This window comes from Ochotona princeps, chromosome 28, assembly GCF_030435755.1.
Source record: "Ochotona princeps isolate mOchPri1 chromosome 28, mOchPri1.hap1, whole genome shotgun sequence".
Taxonomy (NCBI): Eukaryota; Metazoa; Chordata; class Mammalia; order Lagomorpha; family Ochotonidae; genus Ochotona; species Ochotona princeps.
In genome coordinates this window covers 14,471,031-14,495,498 of record NC_080859.1, presented here as the reverse complement: position 1 = coordinate 14,495,498, position 24,468 = coordinate 14,471,031, and positions in this window count along the sequence as shown.

The following is a 24,468-nucleotide window of genomic DNA, read 5'->3' as shown; positions in this document are numbered from 1 at the left end:
GGAAGTAGAGCTGCCAGGATTAGAACCGGCACCCATATGGAATTCCGGCGTGTTCAAGGAGAGGACTTTGGCCGCTAGGCCACCGCGCCGGGCCCGCCTTACATTTTTTTAACTTTGTATTTGCACAATGAGAGCTAAAGAACATGGAATTTTTTTTCCTATGCATTTCCTCTTTTAATGCACTGCTATCATTTATCCATCCATCTTCCCCATAAGAACACCCTTGGTGGGTTTGTGGCTTATGTCCATGTGAAGTCTTGATTATTAAGTTTTCAGAGAAGACGTAACCATGACAGTAATTTGTGAATTTGGAACCTACACTCACATGGAGACCTGGAAAAAGCTTAGGACTCCTGACTGCAACATGTCCCTGTCCTGGCTGGTTATGCCATTTGGGGAGTGAAACAGTGGATAGAAGATTCTCTGTCTCTCACACTCTTTCTCCTTTTCTCTCTCTCTCTTTCTGTAACTCTCAGATAAATAAATATTTTAAGAAAACGTGTTGAACACATCAAAAGACACCAAGCACGACATAAAGTTGGCAAATCAGAACATGAAATGTTGACCCACATTACATCATCAAGGAAATGCAAATTATAGCCAGCTGTTAGAATTGACCATATTTCTAACACTGATAACACGAAATGCTGGCAAGGATGTGGAGCAATGGAATTCTCTTAAAAATGGCACAGATGCTTTGGAGGGCAGTTTGCTGATTTTCTTTTTACAAAGATATGAGTTTTTGGCCAAGTGATCCAGCAACTATCCTGTTGGTATTTACTAAGACACATTGAGAATTTACACACACACACACACACACACACACACACTTACAGTTATTTTATTCATAATTGTAAAACTGGAAAGCAACTAAGATGTACTTCAGTAACTGAATAAATGTATAAACGGATACATCCAGACAATATACTATAATTCAATTCTAAAGTAAAAGCAATGAATGGTATAAAATATAAATACGTATTAGTCAGTTAAAAAGCCAATTACAAGATAAGCCCTCATGTTGTTTCAGCATGTTTTGTGTGTTTTTCACAGTCATAAATCAAAATGGTCCTTTGATATTTGTCTGTGGAAAGCAGTTATTCGAGATAAATTGTTGAGCAGCTGTTCCAGATCCAAACTGCAGCACAGAGGCAAGATGCTGTTGTAACTAGTAAAAAGAAAATGAGGTGGCCAGCACTTTCTTGGAGCTTCCCGCTAGAGCAGGTCTGCTTTAACGACCCCACACCCACCCACCCTCCCAGGACATGTATGTGGTTTACCTGCTGTGGCTGTGGCTGCACACCTGCCCTGACCTTGAGCTAGCTACAAGGTCATTAGGACAAAACTGCTGTACTTAACCCTCCCACTTCTATCACATAGCTGATACTATGACGTTTCCATATATGAAAAATAACATGAAATTCCAGATGATTTCATTGCCCACTTATCATTCGATGTATTTCCAGATGTTTTTGTAACTCCCATTGTCTCCTCAGTTTACTGAATGGCAGGTGTTCTAAACCAAAGCCAAAACTCATGTCAAGAGGTTTTCTCGGTATATATTCAAGGCAGAAATAAATTTCCCTATTCTAAGAGGCAGAGTCATCACAAGACAGTGTTTTAAATTAAATAACAGGTGGCTTTGTTCTTCCCAGAACTTCTGAACCAGTTTCTTGTTTGCAATGCAGCATACCTTTGTTCTGCTGCAAACTGGTATCTCCCCCTTAGTGGCTCTCTCCTTTGTCTTGGAAAGTGTTCACGTTAGACCGCACAGGAAATTTCCATTTTTTCTTCGTTAATATTGTATCCTTCCTCCTTCAAACTGTGTACAAGACCTTCTACCCTGTCTTTGGGCTGTAACTTATGCTGACTTAATTAATTTAATAGCCATTGGGACCTTAAATCTGCATTTTCCAGTGTTCATAGTTTATGTAAGGGAATGATTATGTTTGGTGCAAGACATAAATATACTGTGTGATTTATCAGGCTCATAACAACATCATAGAATAAGTGATATTAGAATGAAGATTTACACAGGAACAAATACTCTGCAAAAAATACTTCCGCAGGTTCTTATGAAGTGCATCATGTGAAGAGTAGGACTTCTGAATTCTATGATATCACATCTGATTGCAAATTGTCACAAGCAGAAATTGATTATGAGTAGTTGCTTTAGGTTGAATCAGTTTCTGTCTTATAAAACTAGTTTTATGAGTCTGTAACAGAAGCTTTTAGTTGTATAATCATAAGTGTTCTTTAATGCTGTTTCTGATGCATCCTAGCCACTGCCAGGAGCATTTTTTTTTTTTTAATGAAGAAGACAACAACCGAGTGGGCACTGTAGGACATGTGTTAATCTACTGCCCTGGGTTCAGGGGATTGAGTACCCCTCTGCATCTAATAATCCTTCTGCTTAATGCACTTTGGAGGCAACTGATGATGGTTGAAGTACTTGGGTCCTCATCACCATACAGGGAATTCTCATAGAGTTCCTAGCCTGTGGCTTCAGCCAGTCCCAACCCCAGCTATTGTGAGTGTTTGGAAAGTGAATCAGTACAGGGAAGATCAACGTATCTCTCTATTTCTCTCTGTCATGACATTTGATATAAAAATGAATAAATATAACAATTGATGAAGGACAGTGGAGCTGGAGTTGAATGTTCTGCTTCGAATTATGCCTCTGGGGCATATGACCCTGGCAAGGCGTACATCAATCTGAATCACAGATTCCTAATCTGTACAGTAGAAAGGTTGCTGTTAGTTTCACTGCATATAATCCTGTTATGGAGAGCATGCCTTTAGATTTCAATAAAGCAAAGACAGAAAAATGGAGTGATACATGAAAAAGTCCACCTGATTAAAATATTTAGCTATGATTTAGAATGGAAAGAAAGGAGAAAAAATGAATTTAAAAGAGGAATTTGTCAGCTAGAGGAAGATGTTATACATAGCTTGATTGCTAGGGCCAGTTTTGTGGCACAATAGATTATATGACTGCTTCAAGTGCCAATGTCTTTCAACAGGCACCAGTTGGAAACTGGGTTGTTCCACCTCTAATCAAGTTCTCTTTGACTATCCTGAGAAATCAGTGGGTGCTGATCCAAATATGTAGGTGCCTGTCACCCAGCAAAAGGTCCAGGTGTATTTCCAAGCTCTTGGTTTTGAGCTGGGCCGGACTTGGCTATTGTGGCTATTTGGAGAGTAAATTAGTGGAAGAAAGATTTCTCTCCTTCTCCTTTTCCCTCAATGCTGTATGTTTCCTTGTCTTTTAAAACAATAAATACATTTTTAAGGAAAAAGGAAAGAAGTGCTTCAATGCCATATATTTATGCCTTTATTAAGTTCCTCAAATGTGCATTATAGGAACATGGATCTCATGAAAAGCAGAAGAAAAGGCTACCCATGAAAAGTGATGAGTGATAAATATTTCAGAAACTGCACTCTATTGTATCATATATGAAACACTGATATATACATTATATTCATATATGAAGCATTGCATCAACACTACAAGTAATTGATCATTTTAATCAACAATGGGAAAGAAATCTCTTTACCCCACCCAGTGGTACACAGCTTCCCAAAGAACAAACATAGGTCTATTTAGCTAGCTCTTCCTAGACGGATAAAGACTGTACTCTCTCTTTGTGCACCTGATTCCCAGCTCAACACAGCAGTCAGGCAGTTTGCCTTCATGTCTGAGTATCCCTCTGGGTTCGAAAACAAGCATCAGTGGATTCCAGAATAACCCACTGAGCACTCCTCCCAGTGTGAGTTCCCTTCCACCCCTTTTCTTTGTTCAAGATATGTACAGTGTCAATATTCAGTTTAGCAGATTCCTTCTGCTTTACATTGTAAAGGGGCTAGAGTTCTGTTTTTATTTTCCAGCCAAACATTCTATCCTGAAAAAAAAAAAAAACAAAATGAATGTACACAAAGAGGAATTTTATTTATTTTCTACCATGGACAGCTAGTGATTGGAATCCTTTCATCCTCTTAAACAGAATCCAAGCCATTTTCATTTATGGCAAGTTTCTGAAACACATATTGCATAAACAATCCCTGTTATGTGGCTTTAATCTATGAATGATCAATATAATAGCACCTGATACCTCTTATTTTTTCTTATCCTTTGAAGTAGTCTGGTAAATACTCTTACTGAATTCATTTCATATTTTTTCTTATATTTGAAAACCACAGAAGACCACTCAATAGATTAAGTTATGCAGATACATGGTGCCTAGAATAATATACAACAGATTTAGCTTCATGAATCCTTCATTTAAATAAGTGTTTATTGCTTTGTGCATTAATGCAGTTTATAGAAATGCAAAAATGTTCAGCTCAAAATTCCTGAGCCTGATGTGCAAGTAGGAGTTCATTTGTGAGGGTTTGTTTAACTCTCACATCAGCCTTTCAAGTAATGCTATACTGAATATTCAGTATGTGTGCAGGTGGAGTCCTCTCTCTAACTCTCTCTCTCTCGCATAAACAGACACACACACACACACACACACACACACACACACACACTACGTTCATGAGCCATATTATGTAATAAGGTACTGTGAGATTTCAGATATGTTACAGATTATCACATACCATTCCTGGGATATTATCGTCTGAATGACAGAATGTTATTGTGGTGCCTGTGTAGTTCAAGCTATGTCCCAGTTTTAGTTAGGGCTGTGCATCTCAGTGGAAGCAAATTTACCCTTAAAGTTTAAAAGCCAAATGAAAGTAAACCTCAATTTAGAAATGAGAATCTTGAAGTAGTAAGATGTACAAAATTCATATGAAACAGATGGATGGAGTTTTCATCTTTATTTCTTAATACCTCTTTATGTAGTTTTAAGAAATAATTGAATAGTCTAATTTTTGGGTGAAACTATTAGAGTTGATGAAGTGATCTTTGGAGAAGACTTCAGATATGAAATGATAGTTTTGATAATTTCTCTGTTTTATTGAATAGATGTATTGAAATGTAATTTACACGTCATGCAAAGCACAGATTTAAACTGCACACACCAATAGCTTTTGGCTTGCTCCTAGAACAATGCAAACATCAGCACACTTGAATTGAGAACATTTTTCACTTAATAAAGAAATTCTGTAACTGTTGGTAGTCATTTTTTTTTACATATCCCTCTATACTCTGCCCGTTTCCTAGATTTATACTTATCTTCTTATCTACTGTCTATCCATATTTACATTTTTTTGAAGATTTAAAACAAATTCCTCTTATTGGATAGCAATTACAGCAACTATGTTAACCACACTCTTCTCCATAGAAATTCTACCCACTCACTGTGGAACATGTCATGCTTGCATTTAACTCCTCAGTAGTCACATCGCTGTATTCATTCCTTTTGATGGGAAAAAGAAAACTAAAATGTTTGCATATTTTTATAATAAGGATTTTATATGTAATATGAGGAAAAACATAGTGTCAAATTTTTTGCCAAGTTTTTTTGCAACAATATAAACTCTTAATTCCATTTTCCCCTGAGCTTTTTGAGGTTCCCCTTACTTCCAATATGAGGCTTCTACCACAATAACTTTTGTTTCTATCTGGACATGTAACTACAAGGGAATAATTTATATTTTAGGTTTCACTGAAGGTAATGAACAGATACATTTTGAATTTTTCTGGGAGCATTTTAAAGTACATTCCTCTGACTCTTCTAATTATAGGTCATGATCATAACCAGCATATAATTTGCTAAGCTGCCTTGTGAAGAGAACACAGTCTTCTCTAAGCTATCAAAATGTATTGACACAAAGCTTTCAGCAGAATTGTGAAAACAGGTAATTGTGGCAGCACAGAGTAGAGATCAATTATTTATATTGCTCTGGGCAAAAGCTAGCCAGATGCGAATCAGCCTCATTATTTTTCCTTATTCCTTTAGCTTCTCCAGCTCTGTAGTGGATGTGAGCAGGTTACACTGAGAAAGTTCCACTGCTACAAAGTTGAAACTTCCCCAGGCATTTTGGGAGAAGGTGACCTCACAGGTTTCCTTATCAACTTGTCCAGATGTGGGACTAAGAAAAAAAAAAAAGTATAAGGCTTAAAAAGTCAACAAGCATCAAAAATGGAGCCAGTCTTGGAGTACATCCTATTTAACTGCATTCCAAAAAAAAAGCTGCATTTCTTTTTTTTTTTTTTTTTTGAAGAATATCAGCATCGTGACTTAAAACAGGCCTGGAAAAATAAACAAACAAAAATAACCCGAAAAGAAGTTGAAGTGTTTACATAGGACACTTTAAAATGAGTTAAGCCGCAAGCCAGACCTGAAGGAATCCCTGAGTAGGCAAAGTTGTCTAGACCTCACAACTGGCCACGGTGTTGCTTGATTTGCAAACCTAAGTTAAACTTCACATGGAAATAGTTTTTGAAAATGCTGTAAAATGCAAATTAAAGTAAACCAATCTGAATTTGCCAAGTAATTATAGTTAAATCTGGATAAATCGGGCGTTTTCAGAAAAATGAACAACATAAGGAAACTCTGTTACTGTAACCAATCTCAAATTTTCTTTGATTTGTACTCATGTCCATCCTACAGAAGTTCTTTTTGGTTTTCAGTGAAGTCGCTAAACCACTTCTGATGTGGAGCTGTTTGATTCATAAATTGTTGTTTGTTCTAATAAATGTTATTTTTAAAAATTTCAATGCCCCGGGCCCAGCATGACAGCCAAGCGGCTAAAGTCCTTGCCTAGCACAAGCCAGGATCCCTTATGGCCACCGGTTCTAATCCCGGCAGCTATGCTTCCCATCTAGCATGCTGCTTATTGCCTGAAAAGGCAGTCAAGGACGGCACAAAGCCTTGGGACCCTGCATCTGCCTGGGAGACCTGGAAGAATTTTCTTGCTGCCGGCTTTGGATCGTCTCATCTCTGGGCATTGCTGCTACTTGGGGAGTAAATCATTTGATGGAAGCTCTTCCTCTCTGTCTCTATCTCTCTCTGTATATCTGACCTTCCAATAAATAAAATAAAATATTTGAAAAATCAAAAAAAAAAGATTTTTTTATTCTGTCAGTCCACCTCATAACACTCGAAGAGGTCACAATCCAGCCTTATTAGCTGGGCATTAAAAAGTACACTGGAGGACCCGGAGGCATGGCCTAGCAGCTAAAGCCCTCGCCTTGAACACGCCGGGATCCCATATGGGCGCCGGTTCTAATCCCGGCAGTTCCACTTCCCATCCAGCTCCCTGCTTGTGGCCTGGGACAGCAGTCGAGGATGGCCCAAAGCGTTGGGACCCTGCACCCGCGTGGGAGACCTGGAAGAGGTTCCTGGTTCCTGGCATCGGATCGGCATAGCACCGGCCGTTGCGGCTCACTTGGGGAGTGAATCATCGGATGGAAGATCTTCCTCTCTGTTTCTCCTCCTCTCTGTATATCCGGCTTTCCAATAAAAATGAATAAATCTTTTAAAAAAAAAGTACACTGAAATTAACCTCCTTAAATTCTACACTCACTGCTTAACACTTTTTAGAAACTATTCTCTCTGAACATTAATCTCTCTTTTATAAAGTTCTTGACTATTTACTTTTGACTTTTTGACTCTTTGATTTTTTTCTCACGCAATGCCATGTAATTCTTTACTCTGTGTGCAACACTGGCCTGTGAATCAAAATCAACTCACTCTCTGTCCTGTTAAGATTGTACATTGTAACATCAGCTATTGAAACCAAAAGGAGTTTTCCTTTGTTACTATTATTATTATTTTTATTTTTTAAACTCTTTTCAGTCTGTAGGGTGACCGAGTTTAGTTGGACAGTTATTAGTTTTCCTCCCCACTTCGTGTGCCCCATGGACCATTCCCATCTGCCGGCTCTGTCAAGTGGGATTTCCAGTGAGACTCCCACACATGGCGGACAGTTGATGCAGTCTCAGTTGTAAGTCAACGTGCATTGATTCTCCTCCGTGTGGCAAGGTTCATTGTCACGGCACGGCTGCTGAATTTTGAGAAGTGTTCCAATTGAAGTTGGAAGATGACATTGCGTGGCCAAGAAATTAATAAGCTAAATCCACATTCCAGGAACATTAAAATAGACCTAACTGGCAATGACAAGAACAGAGAGAGCCCTGTGGATCTCTGGTGTTGTAACTTTCGAGAGATAGATAGATAGATAGATAGATAGATAGATAGATAGATAGATGATAGACAGATAGATAGATAGATTTATTTTTTACATAACCAAAAATAACTCGTCAGTGAATCAAGAGACTGTTCCTCTGGTTTAAACAGGATTGAAGAAAACCAAGATTTAATAATCCATTATCTTATTAAAGGCAAAATATTTATTTCACCTTATTTTTTTAAATAAGAAGCATCATAAAAACTGAGGGGGCGGACTTCCTAAAATATGCATTGAGAAGCTGAATGCTGTACTTCATCTCCGTAAAATCAGGATAAAGGAGTAGAATGTTTTATATTTCTATGCAAATTAGGGACAACAGCACTGAATTTCTCATCATGACAGATGTATCACAGCTAAGGGAATGCTGGACACAATGGCATTTTACCAAAACAAATCTCAGTTTGCTAGCTTACCTGCAAAATAATAACTAAACAAACAAGCAAAATCAAAACGAAAACCTCAGTAATTAGACTTTTTGGTGGTGGTTGTTAAATTATTCCTGTCTCTGAAAGCCTGGAAAAGGAAGAAAGTCTGTGCAGCTTCATGGACCCACAACTGACTTAGCATTCCTGAGTGATCTTCGGGGAGTGTACTGATTCACTCAGCTGTAATATTCCATATTGTATTTCACAAAATGCCTCTTGCACTGTGCTGCTGCTGATGCTTTTTGCATTGAGTAAAGTGTATACAGATTATTATTTCTAAAAGAACATTCTATTTGATTTTTGTGTTTTCTGGTTTCAAGTGAGCCGTGATATTCTTGATAGGAATGAGAAATTCTATGTCAAAAATCTCAACGTTTATCTAGAAAATTGGTTATTCTTTCCATTCAGAGACACCTAGACAAATGATCATGATGCTTTTACAGTAATAAAATTTACAACTTGAGTTGTATTTCTCAATCTCACCTTATTTTCAGGGTGTAGTTTTAAAAAATAGTACTTCCTGTAAATCCAGATTGCTTTGATAATTAGAAAAAGGAAGAAAATGTAGCTTAATTTGTTTCCTCAATGACTATGTGAAAACAGATGTCCATAATGATGTTATCTGCGGGAGGCCGTGGTGAAAGATAGCCCACTAGCGTTTTGATTACACAATGAGTTTGAATAGGCGTTATTGATGTATAGTTATTATTGCGTATTCACTCCCAAGTTTATTGAACTCCATTATGAGAGTTTGTGGCAGAGTTTCATCATTATATGACACATGAACAGCCAGAAATCCCTGAGGAAAACATAGCTAAGTAGGGGCTTAAATAGCTTATTTCAGTGGAAGGAATAGTCAAGTATTAATTAGAGAAAGGATTATTTTTAACTGGGAAAGCTTGGGCTCTCTGCCACTTGCACATCAGGTTATTGCTTTCTGTGCAACAAAATCAATATACAATTGGTTTTTAAAAACTGCCCATTTGGAATACTGAGGAAAACAGAGAAAGTCTTTTATCAAAATTATCAAATTGTAGATTGATGTCCCAGGCATCTTCGATCAACGTGATTGAGCTGTTAATTTGAGTCTCAGTAAAAGACCAGCTGTCACATTTATTGGATTTAAATTCTTTGTCAAACATTGAAGCAGAACACAATGCTATTGTGTCTCCCCATCTGATTTGAGAGGCTTCTAACCTTGATGCATTTCTCTAATTATACTTCAAATTTCTTTTTTGTCAAATTCTACTTTCACAGAGCCTTCTATTTTCCAACTGGAATAGTACTCATTTGTGAAGAAAATTCAGAATACATAATGAGATCGTGTTATGATTAATATCTAATCAGTTATTAGCAATGAATACCATTCCCTGGCTCAATAAAATGGATGTTTTTAAACTTCAATTATGTGATGTTTGCATAGAGAAATTTCTAATGCAAGAAAGCGTAAAAATTATTACTTTAATCTTTTTTTCTATAACAAAATTAAAGATTTGAGTGCCTGGGAAGCTTAATATATGGCATATATCATAGAAAATATAAATTTATTAAGCAAAACATAATCTGGAAATTCTAACGTGATTCCAAAAAGCATGCTGGCTTTTCTTTTTTCATATTGAGAGAACCAGGCCTTAAGGACAGATTTTAGCTGTGTGTATAATAAGGGGTCTCTTGCCACTGGGAATTGGAGTGCCTTTGGAGGCCGAGGACTCTGAGGTCACCCACCCCCATTGGGATCTACCACATGGGATGGAAGAAGCCCAAATCCTTCCACACAGGACTGAAGATCATCGGAACAACAGCTAGGAGCCCTGAGCGGTCCGTAGACACAAAAGAACAGCAAACTTCCTTCGGGACTCGGGAGAGGAGCTTTCTCTGGTCCTTACTTAGTTCCAACTTTGGATCCCATCCTCTCTGGCAATGACCATCAGGGTCGCTCCAGAGCCCCCTCCCCAAAAACAAATAAACAAACAAACACAATCAGAATAGACAGAGAACAATAAGGAAAGCTTAGAACCAGACAGGAAACAGTGTGGATTCACCTATACCTTACTAGGTAGGACACATAGATTAGATACTCCTCACTGGGGAATGGAGGAATTCTCTGCACACCCCTCCTAATATAGTTCTACACCTCAACTGTTGTCATATGCCTCGCTATAGTTATAAGCTAGTTTAGACTATCCTAAAATCAGCCAGGTTCAGCAGAATTATGTCTCAACGCTGTGGACTGCTAAATACTAAAATGAGGATAGACACGAGACAGCTGAATAGTACCCTATAGCCATTTTAAGGTGTATAGAAACTGGTTATATATAAGCCAAAACAAAAATGTCAATGAAGTAGTCACAGGATGAGGTTGAGAGCTTGCATCTTGTAACATATTGGTTACTCAATACCATGACAATTAATACCATAGTGTTGTAAATTGTCGTTGATGTTAAGTTGGGGCTTTTTATTGACCAGGATGATATCCTGCCAGCTCTACCTTCAGACCAGAGATGACCTCCCCAAGAAACCATTGAATGTATCTGGACAATTAGATGCTGGACTCTTTGCTTGGTATATGCTTGCAATGAAAGATTCTCAACTAAATTTGATTTGTAATACTGCAACAAGGTGGAGGAATCCACCATGTTAAGTTCATTCAGTTGCATTGCTCAGTTTCCTTGCCCATGAGACTTGAGTTGTATCACCTCAAGAACTACATTACTGACTTAAAGGTGTCTAGAAATTTGTGTGTTTCTTACAACATACAATACAGTTTACACAAACAAGTCTGAGTTTAGCTCTGAGGAGCATAGGAATAAACAAAATCGGGCACACACCATTACATTGTTTGGGAAGGATCAATTTGCTGCCAGTTACTGAAGACTTACCATGTACCATGTTCTGTGCTTAGCAAATTATAGGCTATCATTTATCCTCACAATTACTTCTCAAGTTAGTTATTTCCATGCTTTATAAAGTACTTCCAAAATGTTTACTTGTAATCAAATGTTCACCCAGGGTATATTCTTTTCTATTACAGTAGTTGAAAACTCTAATTCATGATAATTCAGCCATGAATTAAACTAGTAAAGTCATCAACTATCACACTTATCTATTGGAGGCAATTCCATATTACAATCCAAAATTAATAGTCTTTTGCATTTGCATATATCTATATTATGATAATGAGAGACTAAATAATAATTGCAGTTTTGTTGATCATTATTTCAACATGTTCAGTCAAGTGAAAGTGCCAGACAATGTATGTTTTCTATCTCCAATCGACTACTTGTATCCTTATTACTAGTAAACAAAACTGACTTTTTCCAGTTCCATATTCCATAGAGATAATGATTATATATGACATTTAGAAGTAATTCTGTTTTAATACAAAAGCATCATGGGAATGTAAGGGCTTCTGCACATAATTAATTTGGGATGGGCCTGTAACATTGTTCTGTCCACTGGGCTATGAAGGAATGTCAATTACAGGGATTTTTGAAAAGCCACTGCTGGGCATCTTTTTTTATTATAGTGTGTGAACTATGAAGGATGAACAAACTATTGCAACAAGGAATTCCTTCATTCTGCATTTGCTTTATATGTTTGGTCTTTGCCTCAGAAACATGAGATTTTCTCATTTCTCTTTTGGATATTTGAAACTATTAATATTTGACTTGCTTGCTAGATCATGCATCCTAACATTTAGTTGCACAATTCACATTATAATAAAGCAACAATATAAACTATTTCAAATACATTCAGATTTCCTAGAATGTAATCATTTCTTTCCAGCCACACCTAGAAAACTCCTTGTGAGGCTTTGCTGAGTATCACCAATGGATTTATATAAATACTGCAACCAATGTAGATACTCCAAAAATAAAGTGAGGAACGTTTTTAGTCTTTATGAGAAAAGAACAACGTTGGGTGGAGAGTATTTTTAAGTTTTTTTTCCTTAAAAGATATGCACAGAGCATTAATTGCAAATCCAGCAGTAGATAATCATTCAAAATAATAGAGCAAATAAAAGCAGAAGGTGATTTATAAACATCACAGAAAAGAATACAAGAGCACAAATGTGGGGGTTTAATGATCTAGGCATTCATAATCTAGTCTCTCCATCTTTCTTCTTGCTCTGTGTGCAGCATCTTGTTTTGATATCTTCCCTCTCTTGGCATCGTGAGAATGAATTTCTCTCTGCTTCTCACTAAAGCCAGTTAGGCTTTCCCGAAGTCGTTCTTCAGTTACACAGGCTCCTTCAGTTCAGTTACTACTGTCTCTTTGAAGATTTCCCTGAGGTATTACCACTTCACTTCTTTAAACACCTGTTTTTTAAGGTGACACTACTTTTGTTATTATGCCACTAACTCCCTTATTCCTGATCTAAGTTTTAATAGATCTTTAGAATGAATGTGTCTCATTTGTTTGCATGCCTCATGCCTCGAATTTAGTAGGCATCTCAAAAAGGCCTGTGTTTTGAGTGAGTAAATAGCCACCCTATGGGTAATGATGTTGGCATTTTGGAACTTATGGGAGAAGAAATTGTATATGCAGAAGATAGAAATGGAGGGTTTAAGAGGAAAAACAAGTGGAGTTCCTGGCTCCTGGTTTGCACCTGGCTCAGCCTGGCTGGAACTGTCATTTGGGGAGAGAGCCTGTGGATAGATGAAGGATCTCTGTTTCTCTCCCTGTCTGTACCTCTCTTTGTGTTACTCTGGCTTGCAAGTAAATAAATAAATCTTAAAAGAATAACTAGCCAATGAACACTGCTGGGTGCTGGTGTTCACCTCCCGTAACTGTGATGCTGAGAATACACAGCATCTCAAATAAAAAGCATCCTACTACATAGTGCCAGAGATAAAAAAATTATAATTAGGATTATGGCTTCATCTGAATGTAGGTAACTTTTGTACCATAATCAAAATATTATTTTGGGGACCATCTGTATTTTATTGATTTATTAATAAATGTATACATTTCCCCCTTCACTTTGGATTTTATTATACCACTTCTTGGAATGTCCAGCTATTTTAGGTTGGATGTAATTTTCTGTTCATCCTTTTTATAAAGTCCAGGTATTATCTCTAATGGCAAAAATGTAGACAACTGGAAAAGACCTAGAGTAGATGCCAGTATTGAGTCGATGGGCTACAACTTAAAATAGCTGTGAAAATAGGAGAAAATGACTAGAACACTAATTAGACACAGGGAGTTCCAGGAAGAGTCTTTTCTGTCCTTTGGTTATGGCTGCACTGAAACGCAGAATGGCAAAAAAAAAAGGCACTGCTGGTTTCTCTTTTCCTTTTTCGTTTGTTTTGTGAGGGGGTAATTCTTAAGGTAGTAAAATGGTTAGAGAAATGTGATGCTACAGGTATAGACAATAAAATGGGGTAAAAGTGAGGTATCTTTTGCTTCACTGGGACATGTGATCAGAATAGAGAAATTGTCCAAATGGAACCATAATGCGTAGGAGCATGTAGACTCTGTTTAAACAATCTGTAACTGGAAGAATGACATGTGATGCATCTCAAGGGACAGCAATTTTGTACTGGGATTCAAAAATTTCATCTGCATCTACATAGCTGATTTCGGGTAAATAGGGAGTATTGTTTCCCCAGAACATCTAAAGAACTGAGCAATATTCTGATGACATCCATTTACATTGTGTGGGAAATTTTTGTGGAGCTTTCACTTTTTATGTTGTTTTATTTCAACTAGAGTAACAGTGTGCTCCAATATTTGTCTTGAACAATGATGTGAGAGTTATAGTGTGTGCTTTAGATTATATCCATAGAAGATTGCACTGTATTCTATTTTCCTTGACAGATTTATTTTATTGGAAGGCTTATTTATTAGAAAAGCAGATTCACACAAACAGGAGAACGAGAAACAGAGACACACACAAAGAGAGACTCTTCCAATCGTTGGTTCATTTTCAAATGGGCATAGTCACCTTGGCTGGGCCAGTCAGATATCAAGAGTAAGGAGCTTCTCCTGGGTCTCTCCCAAGGATAGTTGGGACCCAAACCCTTGGGCCATTTTCTGCTGCTTTCCCAGGATCATCAACAGACAGTTGGTTTAGAAATGGAGCAGCTATAAGTGAAACTGCTTTATAGAAGTTTGACACCACAGGCAGGGGCTTACTAATCAATGCCATGTCAGTTCTGGGAGAAATATTTTTGAAGCCCTATTTATAGCACTATTACCATAATCAAAACCCTTACTGCATGAAAAATTACCACAAATTAATTATTAGCAGTTTCCAAAATCTCCTTTGTATCGCTACAAAATCTCATTATCAACAGTGGTATCTATAGCACGTTTTGGAAGAGATATTTTTGATATAGCATTGTGACACTGATGTCAGGAATAATTGGATTAAATAAAGCTTTTTAATACCTTTCATTCAAATAGCTGTAGTTTATTCTTCATGGTCATGCAGTGCAGTTTGCCGTGGTTTCCTCATTGGTGAAAGGAATTAAGGTATCTCACGATTGAATTTAACAAAATGGCTTCAGGAAGGCAAATAGTGCAGTAACTGAGCAGCATGAGTAATCAGCCCTTAGCAATTGTTCTTCCCATCAGTTTTTTTTGCCCTGACCTGCTTGCTCCACTTTCCCCTTAATCACATCAATGAAATTCTCATGAATATCTTAAAATAATTTAAAATCACAAATACAAAGCTGGTGATTGGAAAAAAAAAACTCTTTTTAGGCTGTTATTTCAAGATACAACCTTAGATATTCATAGAAAAATAATGGGTAATTTGTAGGACTGCTACGTGTTTCACAAAAGTTTATTTTTATGAAATTACATTTTATTTTAAAAATAGAAGGGCACTACTTTTACAATTTATTATTTTTTTCAAGAGGTTAAACGTACACTCATACTTACAGGACGCACAATTACTGAGAATAATCCAACACGTAGTATTTTTCTATTTTTCAGGAGCAAAAGAGGACCATGTGACATTTTGTATAACTTCAGAATTTCACGGTTATAATAATAACAATGAACCTTCTCATAGAAAAAAATATATAATTGGCTTCATTTGCAAGAGGAGTGTAGAACACATTAAGATTTGCCTGAGTGTTTCTTCCTTTTAATGAGCTGAAATATATTCTGGGTCTGTGTAACTGACTAAACTTCTATCAGGACAGGAAGCAATGATTAAAGAAGAATGAGTCAGTGTAGAGCAAGGACTTCAATAATGAATCGTAGACTCTTCTTGTGCTGAGGGAATCACCCCAACATTAGTGGACTTCAATGAAATGTACATAACGAACATGCCTGTAATTCTTATTTCAAGGATGAATGGATAGTTTAAACCCAAGCGTTAATGTGCATTAAACACCTTTGCTTATTAAAATGTAATAGTCAAACATATTACCCTTACATTAAGGTTAAATCAAACCAAATAACATAGGAACTGAGCATCGATAGGTTACAAAGAAACAGAAGCACAGAAACGCGTTGTCAAATATGTTTCAAAGATCAGAAGCAGTTTTCAAATATCTTCTCGCTCTCAGTTGTTAACATCTTTATCTTTTGTCATTCTTAAGTTATAAAGGAACCTTGTGATCATTCAATTCATAAACAATCATACCCACTTGAAAAAATAAGGTTTGGCAGATGATAACATTGAACAACTGCATATTTTCCTACATTGGAAAAATCCCCAAAGATACCTAAACTAGAGTTACAATTATTTTGTTAATGCTTATACTTTAATGACCATTAGCCAGGGTGAAGCAGGAGGGCGCAAACCAGAGAAGTAGGAGAGGACAAGCCAATGGCAGAGCAACACCTGGAGACCCAGGGACACAGGGAAGCAGCAGAGACATGGAGTGGTGTTGCTTTGACCAGAGTTGAGGCATTGTAGGCTAAACCCAGAGGCAGCATCCCATATGGGTGCTGGTTCATGTCTTTGCTGCTCCACTTTTCATCTAGCTTCTTGCTTGCAGCCCAGAAAAGCAGCAGAGGATGGCTAAAGTCCTTGGGCCCCCGCATCCCTATGGGAGACCAAGAAGAGACTTGTGGTTCCTGTCTTTGGAACGGCCCAGCTCCAGCCATTACAGCCATCTGGGGAGTAAACCAGTTGACAGAAGATCTAGGGGTGTGTGTGTGTGTGTGTGTGCGCGTGCGTGTGCATGTGTGTGTGTGTCTTCTCTTAAACTCTTTGAAATAAAATGAAAAATGAATATTTAAAAAACACAACTGTGTGGTTAGGAATCTGCTTCTTCTCCCATATCTCAGTGCTGCTTTTCCACCCATGTTGGCTTCCTGCTTTTCATCTTCTAGAAATCAAGAGTGAATACTAGAAGATAGAGCATATTTTAAGCTGCAGATCTTAGTAAAAGAGCATTTCTCTTTTCCGAGGGGTTTTTGAAAGCTTCGGAAAGACTTCTGCTTTTCCTGATGGATCATGTGTTTACAACAAAGGCAGCACCCAGAGAGCAAAGGACCTGAGTGAGCCAGGCGAGGTTTCACCCCGTGATGCGGATAGCCAATGCAAGACAAGCAGTTCACAGGCACCTGCAGGTACAAAGACTGGATCCATGGGGGAAAAAGACAGACAACAGAAGGGGAGCCAAACGCACGGTGGGCCACAAGGAATATCACCATGTCAGTTCACGGCAGCCTATTTCACACAGAAGAGAAGAACTCTATGGCCCACGCTAAATCCGATGAAATTAGAATCTGAATTCTTCAAAGATCCCTAAGGTAAGTGGGGTGTGTTCTATGTTTTCCAAAGCACTGGTGGACACTCCTGCAAAGATCGCATCTGTTGCTGATTTCTGTGTTTCTGTCTCCTGCAGTTTGCTTTCAGAATCTTTTTCCTATCCAAAAACTCAGATCCTGAGGCTAATGTTACTGGCACAAGGTGTCACGATGCCTGACCCCTTCCACCTCAGGCTCTCACACAGCACAAGAGCACAAAAAGCCCCATACAAAGCTTCACTCAGTGACAAGCTGAGGTTTGCTTTATGAAACTGCACATGGCCATCAATTCCCTTTTACCTGACAAGTCTTAATTGAACTCTGTTGTGTGTTTGATTCCGTATCAGCTTTTCTTTTGCTTCAGTTTTGAATTATTTTATATTTTATGCAGATATAAATTTAGAAGGATTAAGGGATGTTCCCTTTAGCCACAGTACTTGCTCATCCCTTGTGGAAATCACTTGATTGGCAATTGTTTTCTCTGCTATTGTCTGGATAATCCCACATGCCCAGACAGAGGTTGTCAGACATTCACTGTTCTGCCTCTTTCCTGTTGCTATGCTGGGGAGCTGGCTCTGCATTAATGAAATTGGAGAATTCTCATTTTGGCCTTCACCAGCCCTTATACTGCAGTTTTTCTATGGCAACTCAGTAAAATGCCTCAGAATACATTTTTACTCAGTTGAACTCTCAGAACTAAAATGATTTTGGCATTTGTCATAGTCCAGTACACTAAGACACACTGCTGACAAGGTTGCCTTAAGCATTACATGTGTTTTTCTCTTAACTTTAAAAGCATAATAAGTATCACTTAATTTATCTTTTCCCCCAAGGATTCAATTCCTCCAGAAAAGATAATACCCTTATTCCCCAATTTTCTCTTTTCTTCAGAAGATATTTTTTAAAAAAACATACACCATTCTTACAAATATGAAGTAGCGTAATACCCAAATATATTTTATTTTGTTGCTGTTGTCACTATTAGATAAAAGAAGGAAAAATGCCCATTGACTTAAAAGAAGACTTAAAGTTGAATATTTACTGTGCATTTTCAATTAATTCTGGTTGTAACAACATCACAAATCAATGACTAGTAAATTATCTTACTGTTGCAGTATGATGGAATTAAATTTTGAAAGGACCAACATTTGAAATGGTCACGTTATACGTATTAATGCAGCCCTTTTTACTCTCAAGAATTTGTTTCATTATTGTGCAAATGTCTGTACCTCCACAATTGCTCCAAAGGGTAATATTAATTTCTGCCCCGTCACATTAGTATAGCTACCATGTAGTAGAATTTGAAGACTGGATAAATTTAGGTACAGATGTTAAGATGATCATTTCTTCTCTGTTGGGTGGGGGTGGGGCACTTGATTGTGGTGGGGAGTGATTGTAGGCAACATTAATAAAAATATAAACAAGCTTATTAGTCTTTTTTATACCAACCAGCCATTGTTTAAATTTTCTTAAGTAATATGATATCTTGTCTATATTTCTAGTCACACACAGAAGGTTTTTATTCAGCTTTTAAAAAGAAGGTTATATTTACATTTGTACCAAAATGGATAGAATCGGAGATCATTATACTAAGTGAAATGGGCCAGACACAGAGAGACAAATATTGTGTGTCCTCTCTCTCTGAGTCTAAGTAAGCTCCAAACTTCAGAATGGATCAGGAGATCAGGATGCTGACTCTCTGGCTTGATCAATATACAATGTATATATCCTTAAAATAGTGTACTGTGTTCCACGAAGGTGTGTAAGTATCATAAGTTAACCAAAATCTTAAAAATAATATTAAAAAAGGAAATCTTGTGTTTGATTAGCAACACTGATGAGCCCAAAGGCATTCTGCTAAGTGAAATACATCAGCGAACAAACACAGTGTGGTCTTGCAGGTCAAGTCCAAAAATGCCGAAGAGAGAACTAGGGATTAAAACACACTTCGCATCAAAGGCTGAACTTTTGGGAGAATGAGATGGTGGTGGAAGTGTGCAAACTTGAAGATTCTGAGGTGGAACCCTCAACACGGCGACTTCAGCTTAAAATGATGTGTTGCATGCTTGAACGGTGCTGACAACAGGTGCTTAGAAACCTCATCTCACACACAAAGAACATAGCGCGAAGCAATGAGTATGTCTATTCACACAACTGTGGTATCCCTTCACAATGGATGTATCTATGAAAACATACACTTGATGCAGTCATTGAACAGTTGTGTCTCCGTGAACCTGTAAAATGCAATCAGTACTATCTGGGCAGATGGATCTTTCTCTATAGTTTGATTAAGGGTATTAATTTAGTTTTGATATGAGGGAATATGGGAAAAGAGGGGTTGTTAAATGTTTGGTATAAAGTTAGGCAAAGGAAATAATTAAAAATCACTTAGGTAATAGTTGCCTCAAAGTACAGTAATTGAGGGTAATTTCTTACATTATAACATATTTTAATCTACCTTTAATATTAGGGGTAAATAGATGTCAGGATAGAAGTTCAAAATATGAACTTTCCAGCATTCATTATATTGTATTGTCTTTCGTGGCCCATGGAGGCTTTCTGAAAGGGAATTTGTATTTTCCTTGGTATCTCATGCTTTTAGAAATGACTGAATGCGATGGAACTTTATTCAGACTTTCTGGATTCTGGAGCAATGCATCTCATTGGGGCAGTTTTTCACCACATATCATTGAGAACTCACGGTCCAAGATGGTCATGAAAAGTTGAATGAAGTCATCAGCCATTTGAAGTGTGGCTCGAGCCAACTGCGATGTGCCCTCCATGTAAATACAAGGCTGGGTTCTGAAATATATATATATATACACACACACATAGAGAAAAATATGCAAAATATTTAGTGATTACTCTTAAGTTGATTCAAATCTGAAGTGATAGTTTGGATGCAATGGGTAAGCATGCATTATTGAAAGTAATCACAGCTGTTTCTTCTGATGCCCAAACTCTCTTCCTACAGACTGCCCAAAGGACCCCCATCTGTGGTACATGTCATCTCTTCTGCACTAGATTATTGTTTAGTCTGAAGTGTATTCAACTCGTCAGACAGTTGCTGAAGAACACTTAAATGCTCATCTGACTAAAGAGATCTATTTACCTTCAGTATCTGGTGATCACTGCATTTCTAGGATGTGGAGGTTGGAGCACATAATGTGAGATATTTGATGATGCTGCGCATTCCACGCACTGTTCAAGCTATCACGTAACAGAAGTATGGAGACTAACAAAGGAGTTAAATACTGAAAGTGTAAGAGACACAAAGTGTTTCCCCAGAGTCCTCTTTGGAAATACCAGCGACATTGGCATTTAGTTACTGCGTTTATAGCTTATTGTCGGATAAATTTTAACATACGTATTAGAAAATGTCACATTCTCAAAAGGAAATTAAGAAAATAAATTAGTGACATTTTCAATTATGCCACTTTGAATCAATGTTGAATAAATAGCTAGTTTATAAATTTGGGCAGTGAAAACTGAGTGTTGAAAAGACATAGCATTAAAAAAAAAGCAGGGTCATGGTTGACTTCTTTAAGCGGCAATTTGCAGAGGTATTCTGAAAAGGGAAGATTCGGTACTGCATCTTGCTTGGCTAATAGTCCTTGCTTGCAAATCTTATCAATACAATTATGATGCATTTTTCCATTAGAAAACCAATTTTCACTTAAGTGGTAAAATCAAGCTGCAGCTTGATTGTAATAGCAAGAAAGGATTATCCTGTCAAATCAGATGGATCCATGTGAAGGCAATGTTTGTATTTAAACAAATACTGAAAATTATCTGACTGCACAAAAGCAGCACAGCAATAAAATAACTTCATCCAGCAAACTTTAAAGATAACTTGTGTTTTCTGCTTTAAACAAAAGCTTAAATGACTAGGAAATTCCATGTAACATCATTTCATTTATCCCCTGGTTTCAAACATTTGATTTTGTGTTGATTATTGAATGATCTGACCACTATTTGTATATTTCAAATACTTTAAGGTATATTATTTTGAGAGCATTCAGTTGGTTGCAATTCATTTGTTATTTGGAGAGTATATCATTAAGTTAGGAATGGTCAGATTGTTATATTTATATCTCTAATGCAATTTGCTCTGTGGCCCTTATTTTAATTCTTCTGGATGACAACTGAACTTGAGATTGTTTTCTCGCTCATCTTCTAACTTTGATTTTTTTTCTACAACTTTAACTTGATTTTCTCTTTTGTGACATTTTCTAGCTGCAAGGTACCCCCTGTAAATGAAGTAAATACCCAAACAAATGTTGGTTGAATAAATGGATTAATCCTAACTTACAGATATTTGAAAACCCTTTATTATTTGTGAGATAGATTTAGCCCTATTTTCTCTGAATTATCGAATCCTGGCAGGAGAGTGTAATTATTTAACAAAATTGAATTCTCTGATGGTAAATAAGGTGAATTGGTTGTGTTTTGGCAGAAATGAAGCAATAGAGATGCCGCTTTAGTTGTCTTCCATTTGAACTGTCTCCTAATGCAACTAATTTTGAAAAAGAAGGCATCATGTATCATACAGATGGATTTGAAATGGGAGCATCTTGAAGAACATTGTAAACATTGACACCTTCATTGCCAACCCTGGAACTTGCAAAACATAGCAGCGGACAAATGCAAAGAAATGGGGCAACAGGCGCTGCTGTAATCTGGGGAGCATCAGTACAGGGAACGAAATGAGATGCATTAGAAAGGTGATTAGAGCAGTGGCATTATGGAATCGCAGGTTTGGAGAAGTCCATTCTGAAATAATTCTACTGAAAATTTGAGCAGAATATTTCAGTGCCCAAATTGTCTGAAACTGCTTTTAAGCTTGGCGTCAATCAATGACATTTCAAGCAGACAACGAATGCACTGTTTCACCCAGTTTCCAGATCATACTCTTGCTGGCTATTTCCTGTTCTGGGAAGCTTTGCTCCTTTGCTCTTCCTACAATCACAGACCTTGAACATGGGGTTTGTGTGAGCATCAGTGAAGCATGATATGCCAATCAAAATGGACACAAATCTTCATATCCAAGAATAAAGTACAAAGTATATACAGATTAAAGCATAAGACTAAAGGGATCTATAAGGGTAAATTAAATATGAGATTCCTGACTGTGGTGGATGGGTGGTTGGAGCATGGGAAAGGCAGCCACAGGCTATTTCTGCACAGGGCAACAGAACGGGCAAGGTTTTATACATTTATAAATCAATAGGCAGACAGTCATAAGCTTGCAATATCGCTTAATTCCTTTATGCTTTCTTGAGGATTTAGCTCTTCAGACATGCTGCTGGACTTTTATCAGTTAGGTTTGCAACAACACTTAAACTTGATGCCTAGAAAGTAGTGCAAATTAGGCTGACATGTGACCAGCACTGTTCTGGGGGAGACAAGGTGAAAGGCAAGGGTGAGATTTGAGATGTTACTGTTAGGTTTGCTATGAAGCTGTGGACACCTAAAGTCAATTAGTAACTGGGAAAGATGACCTTGTCTTTGGTTACAAGAGGCTTGGTTAGGAGCCACTGATCTGATACAGCCACTGCCTTCTGGACCTGTTATGCTGTTAGCATGGATATTCAGGTTGCTGGTTCCCCAGCAGGGCTTTGGACAAGAATGCTGGAACAGCAGATGGGTGAATTGTGGGTACTACTCATTACTCTCTCCTGTTCTACTGCTCAAATGTTCTGTGGGAGAAAGTATAGCATTTCTGGGGGCCGGGGAGATGTGTAATGAGCTGAATTTTCATAATTTCTTTGTTGAACATCAGAAAGACTGATTTTTCTTTCTTAGCTTTTTCCAGTTTCCATCTCGTATTTATTTGAGAGAGATGGTGAGAGAAATTGAAATTTTATTTCCTAAGTTCACTCCTTGAATGCCCACTAACACAGATACATCACACCAAAATCAGAAACTGGGAACCCTACCTAAGTCTCCATGCAGTCAAAGAGACCCAAGTGCCTGAACTGTTAACTGCTGCCTCCTTCAAGGGTGTGCCCCAAGGGGAAACTGGAATCAAATGAGTCAAAGCCAGCACACAACAATGCAGGGGCCCCAGGCGGCACCTTACCCAATGCCAGGAAACCATTCTGTGTGCCAGGAAACCAACATCGATCTGTAAGATCCAAAATGGCTAAGAAATAATCATTACAATTTCATAATCTATAATTTGACATTCCCATGACAGTAAAAAGGGGGTAACCTTAAGTGCACAGTAATTGCTGAGTAATCACAGGAAAATCTTGAAATGAGAGTCAGACTAGTTATGGACTTGGGGTTTCATCACGTTCATCCACACAGTGGGATTTTGACACCCTGAATTCTGCCACACTGCGTTGTCCAGAAGTCCTCCTGGTTCTGCTTGTTGTTTCCTAGGAGGATTTATACCTGTACTGCACTGACTCATCTTAGCGTTTCATTTGCTCTGATACATACTGTGCCTCATATTTTAAAAATGAGGAAGAATATATATACAGTCTGGGCAAGTCATTGAGCTTTATATCAAGTACCTCTTGATGGTTTTATACTTAAAGGGCAAAATGCATCAAAGTGATGATCTGCTTTGTAAAGACATATTTTACATTTTCACATGGGTGCACTTTCAAATGTATGTACTAGTACTGAGATTATGCTCAAGGTTAAAGAATATTGGGATTTCTTAATGAAATAAAAATTTTTTATCTTTTTTATTTTATATATAGAAAAAAGTATCTATTTTGACATTGCACGGAGATAGTTCATTGAGTAAAAATGGTAGAGTAAGACTTGATGCAGTAGCCTAGCAGCTAAAATCTTTGTAAGCACCTAGATCCCACATGGGTGCTGGTTCTAATCCCGGCGGCCTACTTTCCCTCCAGCTCCCTGCTTGTGGCCTGGGAAAGCAGTCAAGAATGGCACAATGGCTTGGGACCCTGCATGAGTGTGGGAGACTTTAGGAGGCTTTGGGGGCTCCTGGCTTTGGATTGGCTCAGCTCCAGCCATTGCAGCCACATGGGAAGAAAATCAACGGATGGAAAATCTTTCTGTATATCTGCCTTTCTAATAAAAATGAATTAAATCTTTTAAAAGGTGGCAAAGGCCAAGCAAATGATCTCCTTTCACAAAAAGTACAGTTATTATGCCTTGTGAGAATCCAGCTATGACAGGGCTTAACATGTATGCTATTACCAAA